The sequence below is a fragment of the Phacochoerus africanus genome, chromosome 3 (genome assembly GCF_016906955.1).
Source record: "Phacochoerus africanus isolate WHEZ1 chromosome 3, ROS_Pafr_v1, whole genome shotgun sequence".
Taxonomy (NCBI): domain Eukaryota; kingdom Metazoa; phylum Chordata; class Mammalia; order Artiodactyla; family Suidae; genus Phacochoerus; species Phacochoerus africanus.
The window spans coordinates 18,807,893-18,825,457 of NC_062546.1; positions in this window are offsets into that span (position 1 = coordinate 18,807,893).

The window sequence follows — 17,565 nt, forward strand, 5'->3', positions numbered from 1 at the left end:
TGTATTCCCTGCCCTTTTATTTGATGAAATTACAAAAGCAAAAAGTCCAGTTACTCTGGTCTTCAGAGCGCTGCCAAACTGCTCTTTAAGTGATCAGGGAGTGGCTGCTGGGGCCCCTGGCCAGTGATGAGCTGGTGTGGAGTTCTGAGGACGGACAGCCTGGCCTTAGTGTAGATGCCAGTACAGGAAACTTGCTTTAGTTTCCAAGCAATGTGGACACATTGTTCCTCCTTCCTCATCCAATGGGTGTTCCCAGCAAAAGGACTGAGCCCAGGGGTAGCGGGGGTGGGCAGAGGGAAGCCAGGAGTCATGAAAACCCCAAGGATGCTGGTCCTCAAGCCTACAGCTCAGTGGACTGAACTAGGGACATAGGAACAACTGACTGACTGCTCCTCACCCCTGGAGCAGTCCACCCTCTGCCAAGCGGGGCCAGCTTGAGGCCTCCCTGGAGCAGCCTAGGAAGCCCAAGCCCCTCCTGCTTCCCTTCCACAGGTCAAGTTCCACAGACTTTAACTAGCGTGTCTCTCCACGCTGCCATCTGGTGGCTACAGTCAGAAATTGCAGCCTTCCCATAAGACAGCCACCTTCAAGGGCACAGTGTGTTAGTGTTAGCAGCAGTGTTACCAGCAGTGTTAGCAACTATTTTCCCTCTCCCGAAAGAGGGACAAGGCTCTTTCTGTTTAGTCCTCCATGCCAAAGAACTTAAGTGGATTTCCAGGGAAGGGAAGGAGTCAGAATGTTTTAAATAGACATCATTCTAGGTCTTACTCAAAATTATTCCTCAGCCCAGCTGCCAGAGCCTAGGTTGGAGACTTTGTCTTGCCTCCTTCTCCCCCAGGACACTTTTCCGGGAAAGTGGAGTGGCCTCTGTCCCTTTCTTGGTCTTGTTCTCAATAACTATATCCAAGGCCATTAATCTCAACAGTCTCTCCATCCATCCCCAAGAGGTTCCAGTAGGTGTGAAGACTCACCTACCCCCGGAAACTTCCTATATGTGCATATGACAACAAACACAACCAGTACCCCTTCACCACCTGCGGCCTGCGGTAATTAAAGTCAAAGCACTGTGGAAAGAAGAGGAACTGTCCAACGAACGTGGCAGAAAGAAATGTGAATTATAATGAAGGAGACTCCTCTGCTGGGGAATGGACCAGCTTCAGAGCTGATGAGCCCTGAGACCATCTCCAAAGGATGGTGGTGGCTTGGGAGCAAAAATAGAGCAAGAAGGAGTTCCCTGATGGTCCAGTGGTTAAGACCTGACACTCTCGATGCTGCGGCTTGGGTTCAATCCCTAGTCTGAGAATTGAGATCTCATATCAAGCTGCTGCATGCCATGACCAAAAAAAAAAAAAAAAAGTGGGAGGGAGCAAGAATGAGGAGTGACTAGAGAAAGGAGTGTCCCTTTTATCACTGCTAAATACCTGTTCTCACCATGGAAGTTCCTGCAGGTGTTAGAACAGCTAAGCCTAAAATTTGATTCTGTCACTTCTCTGAGCCCCAGCTTCCTCCTCTACTAAGTGGGTATGAAAACCCCTGCCCCATAGGCTTTAGGGAGTAAATGAAGCTGTGTACGTAGAGGCACCTAGCAAGGATTCCAAGGAGGTCAAGTCCACAAATGCTGCCTTCCTTCTTCCAATCTACATTTTAGGTAATGGGAAAAAAAGTCACCAGGAATTCCCACTGTGGCGCCAATGGGATCAGCAGCCTCTTGGGAGCACGGGGACTTGGGTTCGATCCCCAGCTTGGCACAGTGGGTTAAGGATCTGACGTTCCCACAGCTTCCGCTTAGGTCACATCCACAGCTCAGATCTGATCCCTGGCTCGGGAACTCCATATGCCTCGGGGAGACCAAAAAAAAATAGTCGTCACCAGAGGGAAAGGAACTTTCAATTTCCTCTCTACAACCAAGGGAAAAAAAAGCTTAATTGATGATATGTACCACGTTTTCAAAGGTTTAATTCTATATGATTTTATTGAGCACCTACGTGGTATAAAGCCCTGTGCAAGAGACAGAGGTGAGGGAGGCACAGGTCTGACGCCTAGAGAGACCTCAGTGGAGGTAGAAGAAATGACCAAAATCCACACAGGTAGGAGTAGTAAAAATAGATCATATTATATACAGCACTTACTTTTTTCCAGGATGTGTACACCATTAGTTCTGAAAGTAGTCCTTTGCAGTAGGAACTATTATCCTCCCAGCCTTATGTAAGGGAAAACTGGAAAATAAATGAAGAAAGGCGCCAAAGGTCACACAGATAAGAAATAGCAAAATTAGGATCTGAACCTGGGTAGTCAGGAACTGCCACCCAGGCACTTAATCACTAGATCATTTAGCCACACCAGCCTTAGCAGGCTGTATACCCTTCTCTAAACATGTAAGGGTCCCCCACACCTCTGAGCACCATTCCCACTGCTCCCTCTGCCTAAAACCCTCCTATTCCTGTCTGCCTGTCAAAAATTCTCATCTACTTTTAAGACTTAAGGCAAACATGTTCCTCTATGTGAAGCCATCTGACCTCCATGACACTTGTCACACACCTATCTTGGGGCACTGGCGACACGGAATCACAATTATTGGGTTGGATTCTGGCCCCCTAGGAGCATCAGGCATCCCGATGGCAGGAGCCATCTCTTCCTCATCCCTGGGTCCCAGCCCAGTAAATGCCTGCGGTGTGAACATGTGAGTGATTCTGGGCTCAAGTCATTTCACTAGCCTGACAACCACTCTAGCACTGACGGGACCTTGGCTTTCTAGTCTGTTCCACATACCCCAGGTGGAATCCTGAAGTGCTGGGTCCTGATGGTTTTGAATACAACCTCATCCACCTTGAGTACTGTTTAAATTGCACCTTTCACTCTGGCGTAGGCCGGTGGCTACAGCTCCGATTCAACCCCTAGCCTGGGAACCTCCATATGCCGCGGGAGCGGCCCAAGAAATAGCAACAACAACAACAACAACAACAAAGACAAAAGACAAAAAAAAATAAAAAATAAAATAAAAAAAATAATAAAAAAAATAAATTGCACCTTTCAGATTGGGCTTTGCTCTCCCTTAATTTTTTTTTTTTTTTAATTGTGAGGCACTAAAATTCTGAGTGGGCTTCACTTTCAGGTGATGGGCTGGGCTTCGAATCAGGGCCATGTTATGATTTTTCATGGGCCTTTAGCCTTCCTAGGCCCCTTCTTCTACCAATTTTTTTTTTTTTTGTCTTTTTAGGGCCACACCCTTGACATATGAAGGTTCCCGGACTAGGGGTCCAATTGGAGATGTAGCTGCCAGCCTATGCCAGAGCCACAGCAATTCAGGATCCGAGCCACATCTGTGACCTACACCACATCTCATGGCAACGCTGGATCCTTAACCCACTGAGCTAGACTAGGGATCGAACCCACATCCTCATGGATGGTAGTCAAGTTCATTAACTGCTGAGCCACAACAGGAACTCCTTCTACCAAATATTATTAAAACTGATACTTTATGACTGTGTTGATGTTTAGATGAAGTAATTCAGACTGGATTCATCGTTATAACTGTATTCATTATTCTTATGCTCATTTTTTTCTGATTTTAAAGTTAAAATTAAAATATTTTCAGAATTCCCATCATGGTGTCACAGAAACGAACCTGACTAGGAACCATGAGGTTATGGGTACGATCCCTGGCCTCAATCAGTGGGTTAAGGATCTGGTGTTGCCATGAGCTATGGTGTAGGTCGCAGACGTGGCTTGGATCCTGTGTTGCTGTGGCTGAGGTGTAGGCCAGCAGCTATACCTTTGATTAGACCCCTAGCCTGGGAACCTCCATATGCCACAAGTACAGCCCCAAAAAGCAAAAAAATTTTTTTCAAGAACCCCTAAAAGTGTTGTTATCTCTAGATACTGCCTAATGGATAGGTCCACCCACCCCAGAGGCCAGAGGCCACCTCTCTGAGACCATTCAATTTCTCAAAAGACGACGCCGTTTTGTTACTTGGCCATTCTGAGTTGGGGGAAGGGAGCTGATTTTTCTATGCACAAAACTCTGTTTAATCCCCATCTGCAGCCACACACCTCCAGCTTGCCCTCTGCTATGGTTGACATCCTCAGGGCTCATACACTCAAGCAAACACTCCTTCAGACACCATCTGCCATCTCCTTTCCGTCTTCTAGAACTTTCTTAAAATCTCACCCACTAATGATCTTTCATTCTTTGAATCATTGTGACTTGCTTCCTTTTTCACTTCTGTAGTGGCGTCTCAGGAGGGAGAAGAGAGAAATACATATTGTGAAGCCACCGTCTTTAACCAGAAGTCTCTGCATTGTATCATTTGAGATGCTTTCAGCTGCATGTAACAGAAAAGTTAACTCGAGTTGGCCTATTCAATAACGAGAGGTGTAGGCTTGTATAAAAAGAAGGTAAGATGGGCTCCAGGGTCAGCTTGGTTTCGTGCTTCAGCTCCATCCCACCCAACCCCCAGAATCCCCCAGGGCTGCTGCTTCTCTCACGGGGGCAAATGGTTGCAGCAATTCCTAACTACACATCTACCCATGAATCCAGAGAATGATTTCAAGTCACTCAACAGAGCCAGAACCTCAGAGCAGCAGCCAAGGAGGCAGCCAGCTCTACAAGGGCAAGCATAGCTCCGAAGGAGACAGGGCCTCCAGTTTTCTCACCTTCCAGAAAGACTAGGGTCCCATGGCCTCTGTGCACGGGCCTGGCAGGGTGTGCAGAGGGCCCACGTGTTCCACGTGGGGTAGAAAGGGCTGCTCCTCCCGGCCAGCCTGCGCTGGGGCTGTGTGAGCAGCAGCTGCTCTCAACTCGCTCCACCTCCAGGTTCCTCCTGGCCGCAATCCTTGGCCTGATTCTCCCGTCCTCAGCCCTCAGTCCCCTCCATTCAGTTTGGCTCCACACCTGGTTCTCTGTCCTAACTGCAGCCATTTCCTTGAAGCTTGGCTGGACCTCACCCAGCTCGTCTCTTAGGACGTGACTTCCTGCCTCTGTGCCGACCACACACACCACTTCCACCTGGGGCTCCCCACCCCTCGCCCCGTGCCTCCACCTCTGCCCTCGGCCACACGATTCAGGAGTCAGGTCTTCTCCGGCCAGCTGATCTGGATTTAGGACCTGAATCCAGCATGTACTATTTACATGCACTTAGGCATGTCACTTTGGCTTCCTGAATTTCAATGAAAGAAGCTGAGTCTCAGAAGGAGACAGCCAGCCCTCATGGTCACACTGGATACTGTGATGAGAGCCAGAATCCCGGGCTTCTGACCCTAAAGCCAACAGTCCTCTCAATGAGAATGTTTCTTTTCATCTTAAATCCCAGTGTCCCTCTTCTCCTCCCCTCCCTCCCCTTCCTCCTCTTTCAGATAAGGATGGGCTGTTTCCAGGCTTATGAAGTCTTGCCTGTATGACCTTGGGCTTCGGGCTCTGACACCCGCGAAGTATTCCGTCCTTACTTCATTCATTCCTGGGTGCAATATTCCTTAGGAGAGTCCTCCGGAGGCCTTTTGTTGGACGTGGGGGCATCAGAATAGTCCTAGAGAGCTCAGACGCCAGCCTACAAGGAAGGCAAGCAGGAAAGAACTATAAGGCCCAGTGGGGTTGTGGCGAGCCCAGCTGTGGCTCCTCATTCACTATTGACCTGGGAACAACCTAGCAGGTGCAGATTAGCAAAGTGGAATGAAACAGCAGGCACTGAGCTCACCCTGCTGGGGTTTGGGGAACCACACAATATGTTTGATTGAAAGGCTCTTTTAGAAGCTTAATTTTTTTAACATTAAAGAATTAAATCAATAATGTCCCCATTTCGGCTACTCTGTGATTATGCCCTTCATGTCCTGTTTGCTACTTAGTAACAGGCTTTCTGAAAATTGCAATCTATGTCATCTGTACCACAGAAAATCCTGGGAAGGGGGAAAGAGGAAGAGAAAGGAATTCTCACAGGATGCACACCCACTATGCACCGGGCACTGTTCTAGCGCCATTACATCCACTGTCTGGGGTCGTCCTCCCCACAACCCCAAAAGGAATTTTATAAATTAGGACGTTGAGCTCAGAGAGGAAAAGAGACTTGACCAGGGCCACACAAGAGAGCAGAGCGTGGATTGAACTCGCTGGTCTGTTGTCCAAACCCATCTTTCTCCACTGCTTTCTTTGTTAGTTTCTTCCACTCAGAGCCCCCATCCAATAACAGGAGCTCCCCCGTTTTCAGGCATGGTCCATGGAGCTAATGGGAAAGATCTTAGTGTTCACCTGGCCGGGCCCCTCAGGTGGTGCTGGACTCCTGAATAGCCTCTGGGATGGGAGGGGGAGGCCCAGATCTCCTGTCAGGGAATTAGCCTGAGAAGCAGGATTTGAATGTGCAGGGTCCGCAGTGTGTGACCAGGAGTAGGGCGACTGTGGCAGGGTTTAAATCCTAGGAAATACAAGTGGTGCCTAGGACTGAATGGCCAGCTGTACAACTGGAGGCAGGAATCTCGGCTTCCAGATGCATCTTTCCTCCTCTCTAGCTGGGAGACTTGGGTGGGCCACTTTTCCAAGCCAGAGTTTCCTCATCAATAAAATGAGCCCAAGGCTATCTTCCACAAGGGTTGGAATGATTAAATAATAGGTCATACGGAAAAGTTTCCTACATGATGTCCACAGAAGGGGCGAGGTTGTGAGGCTCTAAGCTGGGACCACTGGTTGGCCTGAGGAAGCAGAAGAGGAACTCAGTGGTCAGTGTCCTGAGTGAGATGTTTCTATGTCTATATGAAGCTATGTTCTTGAATCATAGCTCAACTGTATAGCCACAGAGACCCAAACTGAAGGTATGATAACAATTAAATCAGAATACTTGCAGGTGGGACCAGGCTGAGTTTTTGCGGTTTCTTGTTTTTGTTTTTTGTCTTTTTAGGGCCGCACCCGCAGCATGTGGAGGGTCCCAGGCTAGGGGTCAAATCGGAGCTGTAGCTGCTGGTCTACACACAGCCACAGCCACCCCAGATGCAATCCGTGTCTGCAACCTACACCACAGTTCATGGCAACTCCAGATCCTTAATCCCTGAGCAAGGCGAGGGATCAAACCTGTGTCCTCATGGTTACTAGTCAGATTTGTTTCCACTGAGCCACGACGGGAACTCCTATGAGTATTTTTTTAAAGCTCCCCAGGTAACTTCAATATGCATCCAAGGTCAAACTGCCCACTGCACACCCTCCCCCAGGAGGCCCACCTTAGAGAAGCAGGCTCCTTCAAGCACCTAGCTGAGCCCAGCCAGGCACAATGATGCACTCACCTGCACTGATTGGGAAACCTAATTGCCTTAAGGTTCTGTGCAGAGTCAGCTGGGACTTAATCATTCCACTCACATCAAAATATTTACTCCAAATAGTCATTACCACCTGGAAGGGGCTTGCAGGTAGCGAGAGAAGAGGGGGTGAGGGGAGGCGGCAGAGTTCAGCACACCCTGAAAGGGAAGCAGGCTGTTTGCTGTCCCAGTCATCCAGTGCTCAACTATCCCTCCCACCTCCCTGAGAGACTGCTTGAGTTAAATGTTTGCACTTGAATGCTCCATGGCCTGAGTCATCCAATTCTGCATGGCACAGGTGCTGGGGCTTAGGAACATACGGTAGACGATTTGCATAAAGTGAGTGATTTGCATGGAGTGGAAAATTTGTATGCAGTAAATAGCTAAGGGGAGAATAAAATTATGGCCCAGAAATGGCCTAAAATAATGTGTTAATTTGTAGCCCCAGTGTAATCTGAATGCTTCTCTGAAAAGTGAGGTCCACCTTCAAAGAGAGAGGGCTACCCAGTTCCTGGCAATCACAGCTCATGTCCTGAGAGTGGGATGGGACTAAATACAATGGGACACAGGACATGTGGGCCCATGGGTTCCCATGGCACCAAGCACCTGCCACTCTCACACCACTGCTCCCTCTCAGTTCGGTACTATCAACACACCTGGTTCATGTACAGATTTGGCTCCAAAGAGGTGCTTTTCCACTGGACTATGAGCTCACAGAGAGCAGGAGTTGGATCCAGTCTGGCTCCACACCCCAGCACCTAGCACAGGGCATGGCACTGTGCCAGCTGGGAATGTTTCCAGCTGCAAGTAACAGAAACCTCAACTAATAATGGCTTAAAGCTTAAGAACATCTGCTCTACTTCACAAGAAGTTGCAGAGGTAGATGGGGGAGGAGCAATTCAACAATGTTCGCAAGAACCTAAGCTTTTGGAATCTTCCCACCTACATTCTCAAGCCTTTTGTCTTATTAAAACACTCAGAGGACTGACTTGTTACAGCAGTGTAGCCTATCCTAGAATGATTAATACAGCTGTAAATACAGACTCTCGCAGGATCCTGAGCAAACGACTAAACCCTTTCTAATATCAAGAAGTCTAGAGTCCCTTGAAGGCTCAGATTTCAATATTGTTTGCAGTCTCTACAGGGCTCAGCAGAATTCATTTTAATCCAATCTCCACCAGTAATTTATCGTACAAGTTACTTAGCTTCCCTGTATTTCTGTTATCCCCATATATTTACTGGAAAGAATAATAGTGCCTGCCTCATAGGACTGCTGTGAGGACTAAAGAGATGCATGAAGTAATGGACTAAAGAGATAAGACCTAGCAATTTTACTTTTAGGAAATAACTCTACAGATAAACTCACGCCTGCATGCAAAGAAATATGCATGGGATTTTTCACTGCCCTGTTTTCTGTAAGAGCAAAGACTGCGAACAACCTAAATATCCCTCAAAAGGAAAATGGGTAATAAGTTATGACACATCCACAAGATAGATGGAATACCATGAAGCTTTAAAAATAAATAAATAAAATAGATCTCTTTGGGCTAAAATGAAAAAAAATTACTAAGATACATTATTACACATGAAAACCAAGGAGCAGTACAAAATATATGAAATGCATCCATTTGTTTTTATCTAAAGGACATGCCCACATATGGCAGTTTCTGGATTTTCAAAATTCTAAAATAATACCCAAGAAAAAAGAAGTTTGCTTCTCAAGGAGGGAAAGTGGGAGTTCCCAAGGTTGCTCAGTGGGTTAAGAACCCGACATAGTGTCAGTGAGGATGCAGGTTTCATATCTGGCCTCGTTCAGTGGGTTAAGGATCCAGCATTACTGCAAGCTGCAGCGCAGGTCAAAGGTGCAGCTCGGATCCAGTGTTGCTGTTGCTGTGGCGTGGGCCCACAGCTGCAGTTCTGATTCAACTGCTAGCCTGGGAACCTCCATATGCCATGGGTGTGGCCCTAAAAAGACAAAAAAAAAATTAATAACATTCGCATCCCGAAAGTTACATGGCTGCAGCTAGCTTCCGAGCAGAGATTGGAGCTGCCCACAGGTGTGTGAGCTGTTGGCCCATCATCCATCAGCAGTAGGAGACAGCGCTGGCTGACAGGTCTGTTTTCAGGGAGACGGGCTCTGGGCTTCAGCAGTCACATCCCATTTTCCTGAGATCATTGCAGAAGTGCTGCGCCTCTGCCTCTCAATCATCGATTCTGACCCTGGCATCCAGCCACCGAAGTGATTTTAAGGCACCTTAGGGCTTTTGTGGGAAGCCAGGTTGAGGCAGCAGGATGAAGGGCTTCCCATCCTCTTACTATTACCTGGAAGGAATTTGCTTTTCCTCTTTTCGGTGAGATTAGAAATACATTCCCAAACTCCTATGAAATCCTGGGTCAAGAGTGGACATGAACAACATGGGTGAGTCTGGTCTCTGCTCTAAATGGAATCACAGCTCCTTGGATGATTAGACTGTTTAAACATCATGTCGAGGGAGTTCCCTGGTGGCCTACCAGTTAAGGATTCAATGTTGTCACTGCTGTGGCTTTCGCTGATGTGGCTCAGGTTCAGTCTGTGGCCAGGGAACTTCTGGCTGACCCACCGGTATAGCCAAGGGGAAAAAAAAAAAAAAAAAGAACAAGAAGATGTAAACAAACAAACAGCATTGAGAAAGGAAGTCTACCTGAATCTGAAGACTCAGTTTTCTGTCTTGAATAGATCACATGATCCCTTTAGGTCTTACTTCCCATAACTGGAAAAGGTAGCCGTATCTCCAACAGCACCTGCCTTAACTGCTTGGTGTGTCCATGGGACTGAAACAGCAGTGGTCAGTCCAAGTTCAAGAGTGTCCATCCTTAACAACCAGCAGCCCTTTCACAAGCCAAACAGTACCTAGTTGTTGAAGGTCAGCCTGCTGCCTGCCTAAGAAATAGCAATGTGTTTTATGAAAGCTCCAATTTTTAAATAGTTTAATTTCTATGCATTTTAATTTTGGAGAATAAATTCAAGTTTGGGAGATTCATTTTTTAATGCAAATTGACTTCAGAAAAGAACTGTGACAGAGTTCTGGGGTGGGACCTCCCATCTTAATGACCACATTTGCATATCAATGGCCTCTCACTTCATTTGCTGCCTCGGCCACCCTCTGAGCTTAGATGGCTCAAGACTAATGGAAAGATGGGAGGAATGCTGGTTGCACTTCCTTTTCAAAAAGTTTAAATATAGGAACTGCTTTGAAATAAAAAATTTCCCCATGGTCTTTTGAAGTCAGACTGAGCAGATAAATAATATTTTATCAAAACTACCAAGACTGTAAGAGAGTGTGGAACGGATTCTTTTACATTTGCATGGGCACACGTGCCCTTTGGAATAAGCAGTAGGCCACCTAGAGGCCAGTCCTGCATCACCAGATATTTATTGAGGGCTTACTTAGTGCCAGTGCAGAGTTTGGCATTGAATTTGGAGCAGAATTTGTCTCCTCAGAACATATCCCTTTAACATATTTTAAGCTGGTTATTTTCTAAAACAAACAAACAAAAAAAGCAGACATAGAAGAAATCCTGAAAACTAAGTACAAGCGAACATTTTGTAAAAACATTAACATTCACATTTATAACAGAAATCTCCCTGTGCAAGGGTGTCTCCTTGCTGTCCCATGAGGAAGTTGGCCAATCTCTAGAAACTCCTATCAATGAAAAAGGCAATTGGGATTTCTCATGTGGCACAGTGGGTTAAGGACCCCACATTGTCATTGCAGCAGCTCAAGTCACTGCTGTGGTGTGGGTTCAATCCCTGGCCTAAGAACTTCTATACAAATGTGGCCCCCCCCCCAAAAAAACAGACCATGACTTATATCTACACAACAACCTTATGTTTGTTTATTGTGCTTTTCTTGGTAACATCGCATAACTGATTCTCTCAACCTCATCTCTTTTTTGGGGGGTGGGTCTCGGGTTTTTTTTTTAATATATATATAATGATTTTCATTTTTTTCATTATAGCTGGTTGACAGTGATCTGTCAATTTTCTACTGTACAGCATGGTGGCTCAGTTACACTTACATGTATAGATTCTTTTTTCTCACATTATCATGCTCTATCATAAGTGACTAGATATAGTTCCCAGTGCTACACAACAGGATCTCATTGCTTATCCATTCCAAGTGCAATAGTCTGCATCTATTAACCCCAAGTTCCTAATCCATCCCACTCCCTCCCTCTCCCCCTTGGCAACCACAATTCTATTCTCCAAGTCTATGATTTTCTTTTCTGTGGAAATGTTCATTTGTGCCATATATTAGATTCCAGATATAAGTGATATCACATGGTATTTATCTCTTTCTGACTTACTTCACTCAGTATGAGAGTCTCTAGGTCCATCCATGTTGCTGCAAATGGCATTATTTTGTTCTTTTTATGGCTGAGTAGTATTCCATTTTGAATATATACCACATCTTCCTAATCCAATTATCTGTCCTGGACATTTAGGTTGTTTCCATGTCTTGGCTATTGTGAATAATGCTTCAATGAACATGCCAGTGCATGTGTCTTTTTCAAGGAAAGTTTTGTCTGCATATATGCCCAAGAGTGGGATTGCTGGGTCATGTGGTAGTTCTACGCATAGTTTTCTAAGGTACCTCCATACTGTTTTCCATAGCAGTTGTACCAACTTATATTCCCACCAACAGTGCAGGAGGGTTCCCTTTTCTCAATCTCCTCTTTTGTCTTTAGCTGAGGATGGTAATTATGATAGGAATGGAGTAGGCACAGGTAGCTGTAGAAGTCCTAATAAGGGACCAAAGACAGAGAGGAAAACCTAGGGGACTTTGGGAGATAACTCTAAGTTAATAACTGCTCCAGAAAGCCATCAGAACAAGGCAGGCTTGCTAAACTAGAGGAGGCATGAGATGTGCCTCAGGGCATTGGGTGGGGGATGGAGTGAGGAGTACATTCAGGCTCAGACCAAGGGCAGGAGTTGAGGATGACCCTTCTGCTGATTTGAATAAGCACCTTGACAGTCCTAGTCGAACCTTACAGGGTCAAATACTCTCTTATTAGATACCAAGGAGGAGCTACTGCTCGAAGAAAGAGGAAGAGGTGGTCTTTTCCGACCCCCACTCCCCTTGGATGATAAAACTGTAGCCCACCAGACCCCCAGGGCAGAGCTTCTGTGCCTGCCCACTTGCATCTCTCACAAGCATCCTATCTTAATAAATCTATTTCTTGCCTATCACTGTCTCTCGCTGAATTCCTTCTGCACGGAGACATGAAGAAACTGAACTTCAGTGAGTCCAGACACACGGTGAGTGATTCTAACTTAAAACCCTTGGGTTCAAGTCCCAATCTGGGCTTAGGCTGGGTTCAAGTCCCAGTCTGTGTTCTGCCTAGGTTCAGGCCATTAGTGCTGTCAGTTTCAGTTAGACTAGATTAAAAGGTGGATACAAAAAAATACAATGGCTAACCTTAAAAACTCCTTTAATTAAAAAAAAAAATTGGGAAGGCTTATTGAAATTTTGGTCTCAGCTTCCCCTAGTGGGTCTTACAAATGCTAATAAAATTATTATGTTAATTAACAGCAGAATGGGGAAAAGCCAAGGGGAAAGTCAAGGGACTCTTCCCCACAAGGTGGAAATTTTTTAAAGGGTTATTAAGAAATAAAGTAAATATTGAAAAAGTCAGAACAAATAAGAATCAGAAAGAAAAGGACTATAGGACCCATCCCAGCAGGGTGGAAATCTTTATGTGGTTATTAAGAAGGAGAATGAATAAAATGGACATTAATAGGGAGCTCCTGTTGTGGCTCAGCAGAAACGAATCTGACTAGTATCCATGAGGACAAAGGTTCAATCACTGGCCTCACTCAGTGGGTTAAGAATCTGCATTGCCGCTGATACCAGAAAGATGATACCAGAGTCCGGGTTCTTGTTTATGGCAGTCAAAGAATGAACTCCGTGAAGACACAGGCAGCAAGCAAGCAACGTCTTTATTAAAGGGAAGCAAATAGCTCCCAGGGCCGCTGGGAGGGGGAAAAAAAGCCCCCTTCTTTATTGTCCTATAGGGATTTTTATCTCTTAAAGGTGGGGAGGGGCACCAACGTGGGGCCCAGAAAGATGTGGTTTTCTCCCATTGGCCTTGCTCAATTACCCATTATCAGTCCTTGTCCAATAGGGGTTTTAAGGTTGGAAATGTCCCGTAAATTTTAGGGTTTCTTTGTCCTTTTCTTTCCTTAGATTAGGTCACCATTCCTCTCATTCCTTTTCTATCAGTTGAGGAGTGGGCTAGAGATTCGCCTTTTCTATGATAAACAAAGTCTGTGGGGAATGCACATTTCCTACAATAAAACAAGGCCTGTGGAGGTACTACTCCCTGGGGCCCTTAAGCCACAAATGTTAATCAATATCGATATCAAACGAATGTATCACAGCCCATGTCCTACACTGACTACCTGAATATTCTGCCTCACCTTGAGCTGTAGTGTAGGTTTTTCATTGCTATGGCTGTGGTGTAGGCTGGCAGCTACAGCTCCAATTTGACCCCTAGCCTGGGAACTTCCACATGCCTCAGGGGCAGCCCTAAAAAGATAAAATAAAATAAAATAAAACAAAACAAGACATTAACAGCATTTAACAAAGGTTTTAATACAGCACTACCTAAGGCTGGGTGGACCAAAGAAACTCCCAGTTGGTCTCCCAATATTAAAGGGCCTCAAACAAGCCTACTCAATTTGTCCCAGTTTGGAGAAATTTAAAGAGTGGGAAGGTAAAAACTACAGTGAGAAACTTTACCAGCGACTGCTTGGTGGCAAAAGTTAGGCTGATTAATCAAGCCAAAGTGATAGGGATGGAGTAGGATAGTTACATGGGTAGTTGTGGAAGTCTCAGTGGAGAACCATAGATAGAGGGAAACCCAGGGAACTTTTGAGAGATCATTGTAAATTAATAACCTCTTAAGAAAGTCATCTGAACAAAGCAGGCTTACCACAAATAAAAGCAAGATATGCCTCAGATCATTATCCTTAGGACCAAGGTCAGGACTTTAAAGACTGCCCTCCTGCTGATTTGAATAAGCACCTTGACAGTCCTAGTTTGACCTTATAGGGTCAAGTACATTCTTACCAGATACTAAAGAGGAGCTACTACTCAAAGAAAGAAGAAGAGGTAGGCTTTTCTTCCTCCCCACTTCCCTTGGATTACAAAACTAGCCCAGGAGTTCCCGTCGTGGCGCAGTGGTTAATGAATCCGACTAGGAACCATGAGGTTGCGGGTTCCGTCCCTGCGCTTGCTCAGTGGGTTAATGATCCGGCGTTGCCGTGAGCTGTGGTGTAGGTTGCAGACGCGGCTCGGATCCTACGTTGCTGTGGCTGTGGCGTAGGCCGGTGGCTACAGCTCCGATTGGACCCCTAGCCTGGGAACCTCCATATGCCGAGGGAGCGGCCCAAGAAATAGCAAAAAGACAAAAAAAAAAAAAAAAACTAGCCCACCTAATCCTTAGGGCAGAGCCTCCTTGCCTGCCCACCTGCATCTCACACATCTTATCTTACTAAAGCTATTGCCCATCACTTTTTCTCTCACTGAATTCCTTTTGCACTGAGACACAAAGTCCAGACACCTGGTGAGTGATTCTAACTTAAAAACTGTGGGTTCAAGTCCCAACTTGGGTTCTGGCTAGGTTCAAGTCATAAGTGTTGTCAGTTTCAAAAGACTGACTGAAGGACCTCCTATAAGAATAGGTAACATGGCCAGGGGATGGAAAGAAGTTTCTGGGATGTGCCGATGCGGGAATCCCATGAGATGTGGTACCAACCCAGGTGGAACCCTGACTTGGGCTACAACTAGATTGAGAAACAAAAAAAGTGCAAGTGTTGATAGGGTTATAAAGGTTGGAAGGTTTGAGCAGGTGTGACATGAAGAGGTTCTGCAACATTGCCTGCATGTTTTAGGGGAATGGATGTTACAACTGACCAGTAGCACTCCCCCTACCCAGCACTGTAAGACCAAGACTTGCTGATGGGGTCCTACTGGACATTATGGTTAGACATTAAGATTTGATGGAATTGAGCTAAAAATCTGTAGGAAAGTTGGGGTATTTGAATGGTGGTTATGTCTCTTTTGCCTAGCAACTGTGGAGATTAAACTTGTGTTGCACTGATAAGTGTGTTCCCCTACCTGGTGTGGAAAACGGGGCATATAGATCCACCCTCTGGCAATGTTAATCAAACAGCTAAGGAAGCCATGAGGGTAGTCTGAGCACAGTGTGTGGTGGAAGCATGGGCTGGTAGGAACGATAGTGGAAGCTTTTTGCCCCTAGGGTGAGTTGGTTGGGAGTGAATGATCTGCTCTGAAAGAGAACCCCTGTTAAATGCCTTTGTGTTGGATCCCACTCCTAGGCATCTATCCAGAGAAAACCATGACTTGAAAAGACACATGTGTTCCAATGTTCATTGCAGCACTATTTGCAATAGCCAAGACATCAAAACAACCTAAATGTCCACCAACAGAGGAGTGGATCAAGAAGATGTGGTACATATACACAATGGAATATTACTCAGCCATTAAAAAGAATGAAATACCAACATTTTTAGCAATGTGGATGGACCTAGAAATTATAATGCTAAGTGAAGCCAGTCAGACAACGAGACATCAACATCAAATGCTATCACTGACATGTGGAATCTGAAAAAAGATTTCAGATCTGAAAATCTGAACTTCTTTGCAGAACAGATACTGACTCACAGACTTTGAAAAACTTATGGTTTCCAAATGAGACAGGTTGGGGGGTGAGGGGATGTACTAAGGGTTTGGGATGGACGTGCTGTAAAATTTGGTTGTGATGATTGCTGTACATCTATAAATGTAATAAAATTCACTGAGTAATTTTTAAAAAATGCCTTTGTGTTGGACTTCTTGTGCAGGCTTTTTGAAGGCATGATGCATTGAACCCTGAAGTTCTAGAACATAGGAATCTTTGGATTTCCACTTCAGCTGGAAATCTTCTCCCCGCTATAAAGAAAGAAATTAAAGAAACTGTAGTTAGAAGGGCAGATCAGCTTTTTGTTATCATTTGGGCAGCAGCACAGTTCTTTGGGGAATTGAAAACAACTGTCTTTGTCTTATAAATGGCTACAAAAGAGGAAACACTGCTTTGCTTTTTTTTTTGCCTCTTTAATTACAACTGTCAAGGACACATACAGCTTATCCACGAGCAACACAGGGCTTAGAGGCCCTGACCCCTTATGAGGTCAAAAATTCACAAGTCACTTCTGACTCCCCCCCCCCCAAAACTTATTAACAGCCTACTGTTGACCAGAAGCCTTACTGATAACATAAACAGTCAATTAATACACATTCGATATGTTATATATACTATATACTGTATTCTTACAATAAAGTAAGCTAGAGAAAATAAAATGTTATTAAGAAAATCATAAGGGGGGTAGTTCCCGTCGTGGCACAGTGGAAACGAATCTGACTAGGATCCATGAGGATGCATGTTTGATCCCTGGCCTCACTCAGTGGGTTAAGGATCCAGCATTGCTGTGAGCTATGGTGTAGGTCACAGACATGGCTTGGATCTGGCATTGCTGTGGCTGTGGTGTAGGCCAGCAGCTACAGCTCGGGTTCGACCCCTAACTGGAAACCTCCATACGCCTCAGGTACATGCAAACAAGAAAGGGAAGGAAGGAAGGAAGGAAGGAAGGAAGGAAAAGAAAGAGAGAGAGAGCGAGAGAGAGAAGGAAGGAAGGAAGGAAAGAAAAGAAAAGAAAAGAAAATCATAAGGGGAGCTCCCACTGTGGCTCAGTGGGTTAAGGACCCAACATTGTCTCTGTGAGGATGTGGGTTCAATCCCTGGCCTCACTCAGTGGGTTAATGTTCCGTCAATGCCAAAAGCTCAAACCAGGCTCAGATCCATGTTGCCATGTGGCTGTGGCATAAGCCACAGCTGCAGCTCCAAATGAACTCCTGGCTGGGAATCTTCTATGTGTGGCAGATGTGGCTATAAAAAGAAAGTCATAAGGAAAATACATTTATCAATACTGTAAGTTTATGTTGTCTGTTCACAAGATGAATTGTCTGTCAGTACTTACATCAAATTGTCATATATAATACAAAACTCTATATGTTATATGTATTACTAACAGTAGACTTTAAAAATAAAAGATAAAAATAAAAGATAATATGAAAAGGAAATTCAGTTATTTACAGGTATAACGATTCATGCATTGTTAATGAAGAAGCAGCAATGTGATTGCTTTATGGTGGCCTAGTGTACAATAGCTTCACAGTAGCCTAGCCAATA